Genomic DNA, 17,708 nt, shown 5'->3' on the forward strand with positions numbered 1-17,708 from the left:
TCCAAAGTCCTGTGCAAACTCACAATCGATGCATTACTTTTCACTCTTAAAACAGTGCCTGTTTCCATAAATCATGTGGTATTTCTATTTAGCTTGTTTATTGTTCTATCTTTGAACTTTAGAACGGACGCCCCAGTTTGTGAATCTGTAAACAGACAGCAAACAACTTATGTTGTGGGCGGGTTCCCTGGATTCGTTCAGCGATCTGTGGCCTCCCCTCTCCTTTGAGAGAGACACACAATGCGCCCGAACAGGTGTCTGTCTGTAGGGCAAAGTTTACTTCGGCTCTTCGCGGTAATCCTCTCAGTCCCTTGGCCTGCCTCGGGCTCTCTGTGCTTTGAAGAAGTGTCAGGAGCTCAGCGGACTGCGCATGCGCCTCCTCCTTGCCCCACCACCCTTTCTGCGGCTCCTGCCCCTTGGAGGTACTGCCGTTTCCCAGCCCCCCTGGGGCGCTGCGGGAATCTGAGGGAAAAGCGGAGGAAGGCTGCAGCAGAGCAACAGGCTATACTACTGACGAGAGGAGCGCAAGGTGGGTAGAAGACGACAAGAGAGTCACAGGCGACGCAGGAAGGTAACGGGAGCCCGGGAAGGCACACTGGGGTAATATCACCCCTTCCAAAAGGGATGTGTGACAGGTCGAGCTCGGACTGTGATTCTCCTCTCATTAAATGCAGCTCCCGTGTTCAGCTGTTGGAACGCCCGCAGCGAACCCGCATCCTTTGAAGGCAAGCAAGAATTCACACGATTTCTGCTCTGAAGCGTATCCTCGAATAGTTGTTCTTTCGGGACAACTGCCGTGCCAACTGGATGTTTGTTTCCCATTTCTAGCAGGAAATGCAGTCCGGGGTTGCCATTCGAGGGGCTGGGATGGGATTTTCCTAACTCGTATGAACTCAAGACATGCTCTGTAGCGGGATGAGGCTGAGAGCATACTTTCTGATTCCAAAATACTGAGGTGACGGCATCGGTGCACATTGTTCTTTGTGGGAGAGGCGGGGGAGGCGGTTTGGGGGAGGGGTGTCGCCTTGTGGCACAATGAGACTCTTGGAGCCTCGTGCACTTCGCTCGGGTGTCCGGCTGCGGACGGGTCTGTAAGTGTAGTCACTTGTAGTGATGCGAATTTGCCTATTTATACAGAATGCGCCACACGCGGCCACGCAGCGGGAGAGGCACATTTCGCTAATGAAGTCAGCGAAAGCAAGGCACCCTACGGATCCTTCGCAGTGTGCCGTGGGAGCGTGCCTTCTTAGTGAAGCCCAGCCGCCCGTGCCACCCGCCCTTTACCGCTGGGACAACCCACTGGAACTGTTTCCTGTTTGCTTTTCACCGGGTCTTTCCCCATTCTCCTGCCTGCCTTCCTCCTCTGCCACAACCCTTACGGCACTTTTCCTTTGCAGGGGCAAGTCACAGCAAGTCCGTTACCTGCACTAATTTTTCTTTTCAGTTTTTTGCTTCCGGTGCTGTTTACACCTATGCGAATGCACAGACCGGTTTTAAGGAAGGCTTCGCCGCCTCAGCCTTAAAGGCGATCAGTAATATACCCGCACAGCAAGTAGTGTCTAAATAACAATCCATAATGCACTCTCCGCGTTCTGCTGGGAACAGCTAGGTGCTGCTGTTTTTGTTTTGAGATTTATTGTTAGTTGACGCTACTATTTATCGACATATGAAGGCGAAAGACTGCAGTTGGCCCTGCGCGGTTAGGAATTTAGGAGCTGCAGGCCCCCCACATACGCCAGCAGCATAGTTGACACATTTATGCGCGTTATGGTCCTGAAATAAGCGTTAGTAACATCATGTTACTATAGAAACTTTGTATATTCTTTCCAGATTTGTTAGACATCATAGCGTGGTTTGTTGTTAAAGCTGCAATGACTCCCAGAAGGCCGCACATAACTATTAGTGCTATAAAATACATAAGACCCGTATCTCTGAGAGTTCTTAGACAGAGGCATGCTGGCAGTACAGCCTCTCGCATTCCGGCTTTCTAGTCTTTGATGTTAGTAAGTACAAGGTAAAGCTGCTTTCGAGACTGTATTTCCTTCAGATGTTGTAGGTGAGGAGACTGTCATGGTCTTTCTTTATCCGTAGCCATTCGCATTCCGAAGCCTGCCTTTGATGTGCTGCTGTGTACGGTGCATGGTTGCTGAAACCACTTTTTAGGCAGCATTTCTCACAGAAGCCCCACACTGGAGGCAATCCCATATGCGCGTTTTTAATAAAGTGTTCCTGTTTTCTATTCATGCTTTTACGTTTTTAGGTCTCGCCTGACCCAGCGCATGCGCTGGTCTGGCGAGACTTATTGAGAGGCCTCCAAAAAGTGCTACCAGGCCAGCCTAGAGCTACAGTGCATGTGCGCGGGCGCGCGCAACGCGCTTTACCGCCATTACTTTCACTTTTGATATTTGATCGTGATCGCTTTCACTTTCGTGGCCGCATGGCTGCTTTGCATAGCCAATAGGTCTCACTTTTGGGACCTTATAAGTATTTAGTTATGCAACTGTTGCATGGCTAAACACTTATAAGGTCCCAAAGGCGAGACCTATTGGCTATGCCAATGCTTGTTGATTTTTGAGGCACCTCCATCTATTATACAGCGGAAGCTTTAGCAAGTGTGATATCATGTGTTTATTCATTTGTTTCAAGATCACAAAATGTGACTGCACCCACAACCGATGGGTCAGCAATTGTCTGGTTGCCATGAGTCAGTAGAGATGTCAGGCCCTATTCACAAACAGTTAGCTGTGACTTGCTCTTGGAGTACTCCTTTATTATTGCTCCTAGGCCATCATTACAAGGGAGAGGTGTGGCGCAGCGGCCAGAGCAGCTGACTCAGGAGCGCGGGTCCATGGTTCGATCGGTATCTCAGCATAATGTGACTCTGGGTAACAGCTCAATTAATCTCACCGATGGCACCCAGTGCCTTGAAACCTTAAGGGGTGATATGTTCGTGCTTTACAAATATGTATTATTAAATAGTGGTTAGTTGTACATGGTGTTTAGTTGACCATTGAATTACCAGTTGCGATCGTACCATTCGTTAAATTTCTGCAGGTCATGCGGATTTTAGTGTAAAAGCACTCAAATTCTTGTTATTTCCTGAAAACTCAGAATAGGCTGTAATTATCACATTCGATACAATACTAACATGCCAGTGTCAGACTGTATCCCTGCAATAGTTATTTTATCAAAATACAGGGCCACTCGCAGGCCTAGACGGTTCCTAGGATTTAGGAGTTTGCCAAGAACGCTGAAAGAGTAATTCACACAACATCAGAGCAAAGCATTTTTGAATCAGACCCAGTGTTTTTCTAGACAATGTATTGAGGCTTTTTAAAAATTTTATTAACACTTTTATTATAGTGTTAGCTTTATACGAGTTGGCTGGAATTTAGATGCGATAATGCCTATCCACTGTACTCCACTCGGAAACACACCTCTCTGTGACCCTCCACTCTATGACTCTCTACGACACACCACTCCATTCTACGACACTCCACTCCACTCTCCAACATTTCACTCCAATCTGCGACACTCCCCTTCACTCTACCAAACTCCATGTCAGTCCACTCTATGCCCCCACTCTTTGACACAGCTCTCCATTCTATGACATCACTCACTCTTCAACATGCCACTCCACTCTATGCCCCTGCACTCTAAGACAGTCTACGTCATGCCACTCTACGGCACACCATTCCACACCATTCCACTCTACTCTACGACACGCTACTCCACTCTACTCTATGCCACTGCACTCTACTCTATGCCACTCCACTCTATGCCACTCTACTCTACTACAGTCCAATCTCCAACAGTCCACTCTGTAATCCTCCACTCTAAGACACTCCCACTCTATGCCCCTCAACTCTATGAAACATGCCACTCCAACCTATGGCACTCCAATCTATAACACTCCACTCCACTCTACAACACTCCTCGCCATGTCACTCAACTCTTTTTCACTCCACTCTATGCCCCTCCACTCTATTACATTCCACTCTATGACTCGCCACTCCACTCTACACCACTCCCCTCTATTCTATGCCACTCTACTCTACCCCACTCCTCTCTATGCCACTCCACTCTATGCCACTCCACTCTACTACCCTCCACTCTATACCCCATTACTCTATGCAACAACACTATATGGTCCTGCCCTCTACGAAACTCCATACCACTCCATTCACAACACTCTACTCTACACCACTCCACTCTACTTCACTCTATAATACCTTACTCCAATTTACGACATATCTCTACTCCACTCCACTCTACTCAACTGTGCGACAATCTACTTCGCTCTACAAATCTCTAGGCCCCTCCATTCTGTGACACTCTGCTCCACTCTATGCCACTCCACTCTACAACACTCTATGACACGCTATGCCACTCTATGCCACTCCACTCTGCAACACTCTATGACACTCTACTCCACTCTAATACACTCTGCATAACTCCACACCATGCCAATTCACTTTACTCTACTCTGACACACTACTCCACTACAGCACTTTACTTTACACCACTCTATGTCACTCCACTCTACTCCACACTATGCCACTCCACTTTCCAACACTCTACTCCACTCTGTGACAGTCCACTCTACTTCAATCTACAGCACTCCACTCTACAACACCCCACTCTATGCCACTCCACCCCACTCTATGCCACTCCACTCTACGACACTCTACTCCAGTCTATGCTAGTCCACTCTACCACAATCTACTCCACTTTACTTTACAACATGACACTCCACAACACTCAACTCCACTCTGTGCCACTCAGTGATATGCTATGACCCTCCATAACACTCCACTCAGCACCACCCCACTCTACACCGCTCCACTATACTCCAACTTACGACATGGTACTCACTCCACTCCACGATACTCCACACCACTGTATGCAACTCTACGCCACCCCACAACACTTGACGGCACTGCACAACACTCCACTCTACTCTATTCTACTCTAATCTACTCTGCTCTGCTCTGCTGTACTCCAGTTCACGACACTCTATGCCACTCCACTACACTCTATGCAACTCCGTTGTATGAGACTTTGCTCTACTCAATGCTATCTCCACTCTATGCCAATTTGTTCGACTCTACGCCACAACACTCTACGTAACTGTACGCAACTCCATATACGGCACTCCATGCCACCTTTCTTCACTCTATGCCACTCCGCTATACTCTATGACACTCTATTCCCCTCTATGCCAGTCCATTCTGTGACACTCTGCAACACTCTATGACACTCTACGGCACTCCTCTGTACAACACTTTACTCCATTCTATGTCCCTCCAATCTTGGCTTTTCCACCCTACTCCACTGAGCTCTACTGCCTCCATGCCACTCCACGCCACTACATGATACTCCACTCCCCTTTACGCATCTATACAATACTCTTTGCCATTGTATGACATTCTTTGCCACAACACTACACTCTACTTCTCTCTAATCTACTTCACGCTACTCAACTACAATCTATGCCACACCACACCACTAAATGACATTCCAAGACTCTCCTCCACGCCACTAACATTTAGCCATACTGAACAGCAACCATGCTAGTGTACAACATGGCTAAAACACATTGTCAAAGCCAATAGCACTTGCATAGGCAGGACCTATTGGCTTTGCCAATGCTTGCTTTACAAATTAAGCACTGATGCAGATGTGGTTTCCAAGCTTTCATTACTTGGGCGTTCTAGTGGAACCTCATCTCTTTCCTTCTGGAAATAAGCCTCTGTCTTTAATTTATAGTAGATTGTCTCTGCTCCTTCCTGCAAGGAGCCATTTTGTCTTATGTAATTCCCAGTTTCATTTTTTAAGGGGACTGGGTCGCATCAGGGCAGTTCCGCTTCAGGTATGAGCAGGACACTGCTTCAAGGTGTTTGTAAGGTTATGCAGAGTACTTTGAAGAAGAAAGTGCAGGTAATCGGGAGCGGTTGCCGGTTTTCCTCCAAGGGTGGAGCCTCATTATTTCAGCGTGCGCGGCGATACAAGAGCCCAAATGTGTTGTTGGCCCACTTCACCCTCCAAATAGTGTCTGTCTTCACTTCTAAACCAGTGGATGCGTCCCCAATTTCCTTGATTGTAATAAGGCCTTTGGTTCTCTTGCTACGCCAGTTGCCTGATATCACACATGAGGTCTAGCACGCTTCCACATGTAGTTTATTTTTCATATTAATATAACAGGACTGACTACAGGGACCAGAATTCAAAGTGATGGGCTTTACATAGTGAGAGCAACTGAACACCCTGCTTCTCACTTGAAGCAACTTGAGTGATGTACATTGCTGCCTTTAAGCAATCCGTGCACCCACTCCATCTGATTAGCACTATAGCACTTATCCACCCCAGGACACTGACTGCCTCTTTGTAGTTGCCTCGCAACCCCTAGAAGGGCTACTGTATCATCCAAGTTGCTACAAGACTCTTATGATGGTATGGCAGTCTCATGTCAACCCTATCTCATTAATGTTTTTCAAATGAGAGGCGGTTGGTGGATAGTATTTGGTGCTCCCTTTTAACATTGTTGCTGGAGTCTGGGGTATTAATTTCACCGCATAATTCACAAATATGTGATATGTGTTGTTTTTGCTACTTATTTGGTTTTTACTAGTACCCAATTCACCTGTCGCTGCTTTTAATTTTTACAGGCATGCTAGCCACCATTAATCAGTTGTTGTCACTGCTTACTCTTTTAGTGCTGACTCTTTCAGTGCTGACTCTCAGTGCGGACTCTTTCAGTGCTGACCAGTGCTTAATTTGTAAAATATGAAGTGCAGGTGCTCAAATGTTTGTCGGAGACCACACCCACTTTTTTCTGGCTCCACCCACTCCCTCTACTGGCTCCACCCACTTACTCTATTAGCTCCACCCACATCTTCAAATGGCACTGCTAAAAGTCAAATATAATACCTGTTCTGAATTTCAGAAAGGGAGCCTTCCTCAGAGTAGGGTTTTGATAGGAGGTTCCCCGTGAACCATTTAAAAAAAAGATTAAAGCAAAAGTGCATTTAAAGCATAATTTTGGAATAAATTAGCAAAACCACTAATGCATTGAAAAGGGACAATTTCAGTGCTCTGTGTGCTGATTTGGGGAAAGGACAATACTGGAGGCAGGGCACTGACTGTTTCAGACCAAACAGGCTCGGAACCGCAGAGTTTCTTTTGCCGTTTAAAAAAAGAATTTGGTTAGCTCAGTTCATTTGCTTATGCAGATATTCCAGGGATGCCACTGATCACATTTCTCATAAACATTGGATAGACCGTGTCTCCCATTATGCATTTAGTTTATGGAACTCGTCATTGTGGCACGTCCATTTCAGTCTGGCGCTCAGACTTCATTGAACACCTTAAATGAAGGCAGATGAAAACATACCTAAAAATCCTTGAACATCTTTTATTGGGGTCGGTCCACAAGGATTGCTGGGCAAATAAATGTTTGAATCCTATGCAGGCCATCCACAAGCATCCCACCGCACTTTAGTTGCCAGATTATAGTTTTGTGCCAGCCTTGTGACATTTTGCATCAATATTGAATAATGTTGCACTCGTGCCAGGCAAGTTTAAGCCAGCCTTCAACAAAACAATTCCATTGGCCAGCTGGTAAAAAATGTAATTTTTGTATTTGGTAGATCAGTCTTAGTGTTGTTTTTTCACTGGCTGACGTCTAAATAAACTGTATACTCCCCTGTAAGTGGTGCAAAATTGTCTGAAATCACCTCAGATTTGTATGGCATCGGTGCAGTTAACCTTAAGTGAACATCCAACACCTGCTGTTATACATTTTGCTACACGTGTATTGCAGCTGTCACATTCGAAATCAATGCCTTTTTTAATGGTAGAACAATGAAAAACTTACAAATTGCCTACTGTTCCTGTGTTTTTAAGTAAGATTTATTACTGGGGAATTCCATACCAGTTGCATTACACCTGGAGATCCCCTGTGCATCTTACTTCCCTGGGACTTTTCTTTTTTGTCATTCCTGGGAAGAACATACAGGCTTTGATTGTGCAGATGGAGGCAACCACTGTCATGTAGGGGGGACTGCTAAAGATAGAATGTCAATATGGGATCGCACTGAGCCAGCACATCATTCACATTAGATTCGCATTGCATCACATTACACGGGTTGTTGCTTCATTACAGAAACGCATTACACGCCATCCTGGGAAGTTCTCTCACTGCAACATTTTAGTTTTTGTAGAATGACAGCTGCAACTTTGTAACTCTGCTTCAGCACACATTAGAGTTTAATGAAATAGTTCAGTGGAAAGAACAGAAACTTGGCGAGTCCATAGGAAGAGATTTCGTCCTATGGATGAACGTTTTCTAGGGCAAGAATATAAATGAAAAAAAAAATATTGCAATTACCTGTATAACTTTGCTAAAACGTGTGCGCACTGTGCGCGGCCCAAGTGCAAAAGTTGACAGGCGTCTTCCAGATGAACTGTGAACATCATAGTTTTCCCTAGTTGTGATATATGAAACATGAAGTAGATAATGCATATTGTAGGCCCACTCACATTTTTCAGAATGGTGGCCATTCTGTGTAACTAGTCTTTTGGCACTGGGGCCTACTTACAAAGGCATGTTGGAGCTTGCGGAGTGGTACCTCTGTAGTACTCGTTTACGTAGTCATACACGCTGTTGTAAATTGGCCCTAAAATATTTGAATGGCACTAAAATAGAGCTATTCAGGAAATTGTCATGTACAATTAGTACAAATAAAAAGGACCATGCCTTATTTCCAATATTATTGCTGGCCTTTTACCATGCCAAGCATGTCCAAACCGCAAAAATGCATCATGTATGCTTTTATATATAATTATGCATATGAAAAGCAAGAAGAGCAACATAGACACGGTAATGTAGACCAATGTGCTAATTGTTAATTACAGGCGCAAAACACCTTTGTACAAATAATGTTAGGACAGGGCATTATGTGAGTTTTGCTCACAGTTTTACATTGGTGGTAAGAAAAGGACAGTAACATGCACAAGCACCACTCACACATATTTTGTTTGGTTTCTTGTAGCATTTTTACGGTTTAGTACTGACATTTGAGCTCTCATCCTGACTGAGTGCAATTTTCACTGATCTCCTAACTTGTGCTAGTGCTAAATCGAAGCAAGTGCAATCCATTCCCTTATAGCCATAAGGCTCATTCTAAAAGTAGGGTTGGACTGGGAGAGAAAGTAGACCCTGGCATCATAATAAAAGTGCCCCCGCTAGTGAATTAGATAGCTAAAAAATGGCCCACGTTTCCAAAGTGGGGCAGTCTTGTAGCAATACGATTTAATACGTGGTTTTGGAACCTATTTATTTATTTAAGAGTTTTATATAGCGCTACCCAGACCCAGAGGTATCAGAGAGCTTTACACCATTTATCGTGATGCAATCAACTATACAGTATTACAATAAACAGCATTGACTTGTGTTGATTCTTGTTCAGGCCTGGAGGCGGGCATGGAAGCGAGTCAGAAGGCAGCCGATTAACAGCCTTCTTATCGAATGGAAGACTGCATTCATTTGAGCATGCTGCATGCTCTACTGATGATTGTGTCTAACTCAAGTGGCAGAATAATTCATAATTATTGGTCATTTATACCAGTGCTTAATTTGTAAAACTTTAGGGCCAGGGCTCTCCTAATAAATGTTTTTAACACAAGTGGCAGAATATTTCATAATTATTGGTCATTTGCACCAGTGCTTGATTTGTAAACAATTTGCGCCAGGGCCCTCGTCAAGAGGCCACTGCAGCTTGCCTCACCCATTCCCCCTGCCAGCGTTGCCAATGACAGTACCAACCCAGCTACTAACCTTCACACACCAACAAGTGTGACAATTCAAGCTATTCCAAGACCCCATAGATATAAGAATGGCTTGTGTGGCAGCTATCAGTCATTTTTAATGTTAGACAAAAAGTGCCATCATGTGGCAGACTGACTAAGTGCCAGTGTTGACAAATACATGCTGGTGCCGAGCAGTGAAACCCACAGGCTCAAATTAAGCACTGGTTCACACCTCCTCTAATGGTTCACACTCGAGATCATGATTGGAGTTGTTCTTCGTCTTGATGTAACTGAAAGAATGAGGGGTAAAGGTCAAATGCTACCAACATAACTATAAGTGCTTTAAGGACTTACAGGTTTGAATGGAGAATGTAAGCAATTACCCTCACCATACACCATATGCATGACATTCAGATCATAATGATGTGTTGGATTGTAATCATCTTTCATTTGACACTCATTTAAGAATAATGTAGGAACTAATCTTGGAGAAGGATCTTAGAAAATGTATTTTTATTTTCTAATCGTTAAAAAGTGTCTTCCTCAAAAGCAATTATAGACCAGGTTTACGTTATGGTGCTCTCGGGCTCAAGCAACATATGGTAGTGCAAATGGCAATGCCGATCAACTTTTGCATGCAAAAACTAGTTTGATGACTCTAGCGTTGCCTCAAAATCGTTATGTGTCATGTACCGCTACCTATCGCCCATATAAGCTATGCTAAAAGATAAGAAGAGCCCAGATACCCACAGATTTTCACAAGCACGCAGCACCCACTGGGCAAAAAGAGCTTTAGCCCTTATCCAAGCCACGGGGCTTAGCCAGGCTTCTGCAGCGTCCAGGACAGACACAGGCCCAGATTTACAAACATTTCACGCAATGCAGCACAGCAAGTGAAGTTGGTATGCGGCGTTGTTTAAAAGGGGGAGTCAAATTGCTTAATATTTTCAAAGAAATGGCACAGTTCTGCTCGCTTCCTGCTCTGGCACTCTCTGGGCTGCCTGGCACCCACGTAGGCACCCTTGCACCATAGTGCCAGGGCATCTACGTTACGGTCAGAGCAGGGGCTTAACACAGGCCCCCGCAGTCCCCACAGTGCGGGGGGGACCCAAGCGCCAGGGGGGCCCCTCTGCACAGAGCTCTGGCCCGGGAGCTCCTGATTGAGCCCAGAGGGGGTCCCTCTACGTACCTTGCAGGGGGGCCCCCTCAAGTTTTGTTACACCACTGGGTCAGGGCATTTTTTGTGCATGCAGGGGTAGCTTCATGCACACAAATATAATTGGAAGCCACATCCTTTTTGCATGTGTTCCTCAAAATGCAGCACACGTGCAAAGAGAAAATAACAATATTTTCCCTTTTACGCTACAAAAAACTTCCAAAATATGATTGGATGAATGCTTGAAATTAGTCTAACCAGTGGCAATCGCTCGGGTTAGCATTTCATCCCATCATTTTTTTGCCCACTAATGCACCTAAGTTTAGACCCAGCGATTTGCAAATCAGTTTTGACCCTGATTCAGTACGTATACTGTACTGTACCATTTATTTGGCACTGCAGTAATCATTTTCAAAAAGGTTTGTACCTGTGTTAGCCAAGCGGCAGACAAGACAGCCAGAGTGAGTAGTTTTTGCTTTTTAATTAATATAATACAATATTTCCATTAGGGACTTAACATCTAGTGCAATGTGCCAAAGAATGTGACCTGGAATGAGGAAGTTGTCTTTTCTGATGTTTCTGAAACATGCTTCAAGCTTAGGGATGCAAAAATAGCAGCGTAGAATGGCTCAGTGAAACACGAAAAATAAAACCATTGAATAAGTGAAACACTCAGTGCAGTACTGAGAACCAACATATTGCCTGGCAAATATTTTCAAAGTCTCCCAACACGAGCTCTACCCTCTGTAAAACGGAACTTAAATTAAGTTTTCGCAAACTCCGCACTTAACCCCCTCGATGCGTGTGACGGAGCGGTTCCGTCATGCGCGTCGGTCGCGCTGTGCGCATGACGGAACCGCTCCGTCACGGCCCCGCCCACGCACGGAAACTTCAGCACGGCACGGTAATCCGCACCGCGCTGAAGTGGTTAAAGGTAACATTTTGACATTTTGACTAAAAAGCAATGCTATTTACGGTAACAGAGCAATATGTCTCCAAAACGGTAGCACATGCATTGTTTAAGATGGAAAAAATGAATTGAATGCTCAGCATGGCATGCAGATAAGAGTACCCTCTCATCTGAAAAGAGTACCCTCCTAAATAAAATAAACAAAATCAATATGCAATGACACGAAAAATAGCATCACTTCAAAATTCTGTATTGGGCCATAATGCCAGTCATTGTTCCTGTGCCAGTTGTGAATCCATAAAAACATTAGTGCTGCTAAAAATATGATGGTAAGTATGCAATCATGCCATGGGTGATGGTCAAGTGGTAATCTCAGAGTACTTTCCAAAAATCAATCTTGTCAGGAGTGTCACTGACGAAAAGTGTTAATCAGGAGACTGTACGGTTTATGCCACAGGTATTACGTTACAGGCACTGCCCTAAAGCACAGGCAAACTTTCTGAGGACCTGATTACGAAATTAGGTGTTATTTATTCCACATAATAAATAACAATACCACAGGGGACCTTAGTTTTCGTGTGTGATAAATAACACCTTTCACGAGTTTGTGGGGAATAACATGCAGATTTTGGTGTTTAATATACCAAAATCCTCAAGGTACAGGAAATACCATGCAATTGCCCCACTTTATTTCGGCAGGTGTAAGTGCAGCTGAGGTATTTAACGCATCCGTTGAATACAGCCAAACCATAAGTGTCCCAGAGTGTCCCATTGACTCTTCCAGGCCTGAAAATGTAGCATTAAAAATGTGCCTCTGAAAATAGCTATGTGAATAGACAGTGAGCGCATGGTAACTTCTTAAGTTATTCAGTGAACAGCCAGAGAAAGGGAAGAGATGAGTAATTTGCTGAAGGCCCGCAGGTGTACCAGTTTTGGATATATAGTTCTGTAGGTTGACTTGGAAGTCATTGTAGGTAATTCCATAGTAATGGAGCACCAAATCACAGGCACTACACTAAGGCCCAGTGGGGATATACCACTTTAGGGTATTCCAACTTGCCCAATGTATCTGGGCCTGAGGATCCAGGCAGCTGCTTCTCACAACTCTGCCAGTCCACATTCTGCTCCAAGGAGGAAGCAGCCAAAGCTCCCCAAGCTCAACCCTCACCTACCTCACCTACTCTGATCATCCACCATGACCTGACACCCACACCCACACCATGGTCTTCAAAATAACCCAAACCCTTTTACCAACTATTCCATCTTCTCCAAGTCTTAAAAAAGTATTTTTTACAATAAGACATTTAATCAAATTGGCAGGATTCAAAGGATTTATGTATATACATGTATGTATCCAGAGATGTATTTGATTTGTTTGAACCACTTTGGTAAAACATCTATTCCTTCACCCCTCTGGTGCAAAACATGTGACCTAAACGTCCTCTGCACTACCTCCTTATAAAGAGAATGTGGCGGTCATATCCTCATACCAAACGCTGGGAATCTCTCTCTGGTACTGGCACCTGAATGAATTCATTTCTTTTAAGGCGTTCACATCAGGCTGAAAGGGAAGGGAAGAGATTACTCACAGTCTATTTCTCTAGTAGGGTGAAAGTTTACTGGGGGCTGATGGATTTTTTTTACAGCAATCTGCCACCCCTGGAGGGTAGGTCAGGGCAGAAATTCCAATGAACACAAGGGGAAGGGTTATAGCTAGATACATATAAAAACCAAAGGTTGTAGGGACATTATAGTTAGGCTCATGTTTAAATTGTACAAAACCATAGAAATTCAGCAGTTCTAGTAACCAGAGCTAACTATAATTTACACCCCCACAATGCACTGCTTATGACCTCACATATTACATCACTCATGACATGGTCAGTGACATCAGTGATCAGTTTATTTCGTTGCACTCTTTTTCAATCCAGTATTAACAAAGGCATTTGTGTGCTGAAATGCGTCTGCTGATTAAATGACGGATATGTGACCATGTGAGTGCTCTGTGCTTATGTGTTTTTGAATATTCACATGCCATAGTTAGGACCTAGTTTCCATTGGAAAAGTATTTTTTGTTTTGTTAATAACTTTGGCGCCATTTGACAAGTTTTCACGAAATTTTCAAAACTAGTACGCACTTGAGTTAAGCTACATATAAAAAACTATCAGCAAAACTGTCTGAGAAACAATATCCCTTCCATGTGATAAAAAGAGCCAAGAAAAGGGCTTTGATCAACAACAGAGATCAGCTGCTGTTCACATTGGAAAGGAAGAGAACAAAAGATTGATCTGTGTGACTACTTTTAGCTCTTTATCAAATACGTTCCAGAATGTCATCAATAAACATTGGCAAATTTACAGTCAGGGGTCTTGCATTTGAAAAACCTATGCACGCATTCAAGAGTGCAAGGAGCATCAAAGACATGCTAGTAACATACACGTCTTAAACGAACCGTAACCCAAGGAGACCAAACAACTCTGTGGCACTTACCATCTCTGGTTGGTCATTCTCCCTGTGGTAATTGCAGTGTGTGCCGCTCACAAGGAGGATTACAAATATTAGACCTAAGTCTTGAAACATGATGGAAATTGAGGTCCGTGACAAACTGAAACTCCAGGGATGTGATTTACATGATCAGATGCCCATGTGGTTTAATGTACATTGACATGACCACCAGGAATGTATGCACACGCATCACTGAACACCGCGGCACCATTAGGTTTCAATGAGATGCAACTAAGCTGACCAGACACTACATAGAGAGATGCCATGGAGAAAATGACATGGAGTGGTAAGTCATCGATAAATTACAAAAAAAAGGAACAGACATGACGGAACCTCTGTTCCTTTCTGAACAGAGATGCTCTATAGGCTCTGGGTGGACCATCACAGGCTCAATGATGAGGCCCCGTGTGGAAGCATGAGTATATGGTCTAACTGTCTCAGGACATGCCCCTCTTTTGAAGCACACAAACTCTTGTGCCCCAATGCACACACTAGAGCTTGCCGCTACCTGCACCATATGGTTCACCCTAGACCTCGTTTTGTGAATTTTTATCCTGAGAGATTGCCCCTTCTTGGTGAAATAACACCAATCTTTTTCCACCAGCTTTATGAAACTCCTTGCTTCATAGTAACAAGAAACATAGGAATACAATTTTAAAAAAACTCCATTGATAGGTCTCTAGCAGGGACTGGGACACCTGCCTATTGAGGGGATGGATTGAGTAGATTTCTGTTTGATGGAAATCACAATCTTTTTATTTATGTCACTCCAAACTACATTTCCCTTAACTGTGAGAGTCCTGCATCATCCAGGACTACATTTCCCAGCATTCCTGATATGTTTTTATGTGGGCCCGACCCTTTCCTCCTGTCAGGCAGATGTAGACCCTGACGAAAGTCCCCTACCTCTCAATTAAAAAGGGCTGCCCTCAACTGGCTTGTGTACCAACAGCAGAGAACGGGTTCCAAGCAGGTTTACCGGCACGGTGGGCCTTTTGACGATGTATGTCCCGGGGGGGAGCTGCCATATGGAGAAAAAGCCAAACCATGCATCGTTACATGTGCATTGGCTTAACAGTATTGCTCTAAATGGTATGAGTGATTGCCTGCACAATCTAATATCTCAAGGGCTATTTTCATACCCATTCTCTAATCAGATCATTGCACAGAGAGTGTTAACAAGGTAACGGGCTGCCCGCAGTGAGAATGCTTTGACACAAGACAATTTATTTCCGCTTTGCGCAGTGTATTACCAGGCTTGTCGTATTATCAGTGGTTCTCAACTATAATCTGCTTTATGGTAAGACTTGTGCGGGCTGGATACAGAGGGTATACGTGGAATCACACATTTACCGACCCCTGAGGACTAACACAGGCAGATTAGTTTTGCTTCCCTTCTCAAACTGATATACCAGTGGGTATGAGCAGCATATAAGCCTCCTATGAGGTAGAGCTATTTAGTCTCATGATTCTTTTCTTTGACAGGCTGTTTGTGATCACAGCTAGGCTTCCAAAAAACTCCTCGAAACCTGGCAACTAGGATTTGCATTGTATGTATAGCATATGCCCACTGTTTTTAACCTTTTGAACCCTGATCTCACTTGTGTGTGACTACAAAGGACACTGTCCCCCTCTCTGATCAAGAAGCCGGTATCCCCTATAATCTAGGGTAAGAGAGCGAACGAGAAGCTGCAGTGTAGCAATCCCTTAAACAAACATGCTATTGGTTCACTACTGTGCATGCAGCATGCGCAACATCTCTGCATGTTTTATTCACTTTCCATAGGTCCTTTGGGTGCTACGCCTTCCCGTGCAGTGTCACTTGCATCTTAGGTGTCCTCTTTTTTCTTCTTTTTTGAATCTTATTAAGAAGGGAAGGGCCTTGGGCTACATAACAATTAATTGTTCTTATATCTCTTGTTTTCTCGTCTTGAATATGTTGTTTTCATTGTGCACTTCAGGTTGGACTCACATGAGCACATTAGCAATCTCTTTTCTATCACATTTTCCCTCCTCACTAAAGATGCAGGCAAGAGGAAGTTAGGGATCCTTGGTGCTAAGGAATGCACCAGACCCATATGGGCTTCAAGAAAGGGCAGAATCATGTTGGCCTGACTTCTTTACACCAGTGTGAGTCATTGCTTCCATACTACCACCCCTCCAGTTTTTAACTTTACCCAATATACTCACCGATAAAGGCAAATAGCCGGGATGCATTAAGGTATTTTTAACTCACTGGTCTGGATCCCTCTATTGTACAGTTGCTTTTATCTAAGAACTCCCTCCTGCGCTGAGTCGAAAGAGGAGTTTTAAGTCCGCCTTGCAGGCACTGGCCTTCCAGGGTGGCGAGAGTTTGCCGATAATGAAGCATGACACAATTTTGTGTGTGAGGCTTCCTCTTACATAAGGATTACCTTCCCCCTATTTAGCATACACACAGGGATTCTGTGACTGTCCAAGCGGGACCTTTTGGTTGTTTGTCTCTAGGCAGGAATACCAATTGCGTATTCTACCTGTAGCTGCCGTACTTTTTGTGGTAACTTTTTCACTCCCCAGGGGAAGCATTGCATATGGCAATGTTGACAGACTCACATGGAGTACTACAAACAGCTAGAACTGAAGTCGAATGGGCAACGTGGACAGGCGCATCCACAAAGTGAAAATGACAGTGAAAGAAATACTGCTGGACTTGCAGAGGAGTTAAAAACTGAATGACTTTGTAGTCATATCAATCTCACAACTGCAGGACAAAATAGCGTTTGGAAAAGGTGGCCAATGGTGAGGATCCTGGGGTCAACATCCATACCACTCACAGAAGACATGAGATCATCTATTAAAATGTTTCTCAGCACTGAGGTTTATGGTGGAGTGACATCCACCAGATCCCATTGACAGAGTCAGAGTGACAGAACTATCCTCAAGTGCCCCTTGCAGACAAAAGGGCTGTGGCAGGCATGTTTTTAATGGTATTCGCTACCCTGTAGCAGCAGGTGGCGATGTCCAGAGCAGCAAAAAAGCTGGAAATTGTGTTAATTCATGGAGTACAAATGTACATTTATCTTGATCTCAGCCATAGAATAAAAGTTACAGGAACTTCGGGCCAGATATACAAAGCTTTTGAGCTATTTGCGACTGGAAAAATGCTTGATCAAATGTGCAAAATGCGATTGAGTAACTTGTTACTGAATTGCATTTTGCATTTGCAATTCAGTATTTGGACGGACCGTGTTTATGGCGCCCCTTCCGAATACTGAATTGGTATGGTATGTATTACTGTTTTGTGACCAAATTCCAGTTGCAAAACAGTAATACTTTAGCACCAGTTT

General features: G+C 44.2%; 1 protein-coding gene across 4 annotated transcripts in view; it reads left to right on the plus strand.

Annotated features, from left to right (window-relative positions):
• The first annotated feature begins 239 nt into the window (after nt 1-239).
• RIN2 (Ras and Rab interactor 2) overlaps nt 240-17,708 on the plus strand; it is an 831,738-nt gene continuing 814,269 nt past the window's right edge. For 2 of the 4 annotated variants that reach the window (XM_085611780.1, XM_085611777.1), the window contains exon 1: nt 240-529. The gene's annotated coding sequence lies outside the window, so the exon portion shown is untranslated. Of the gene's footprint in view, nt 530-1,074; nt 1,092-17,708 lie in introns of those variants that run through there. The other 2 variants (XM_085611779.1, XM_085611778.1) reach the window with 2 other exon arrangements.

Source organism: Triturus cristatus, chromosome 6 (assembly GCF_964204655.1).
Source record: "Triturus cristatus chromosome 6, aTriCri1.1, whole genome shotgun sequence".
Taxonomy (NCBI): Eukaryota; Metazoa; Chordata; class Amphibia; order Caudata; family Salamandridae; genus Triturus; species Triturus cristatus.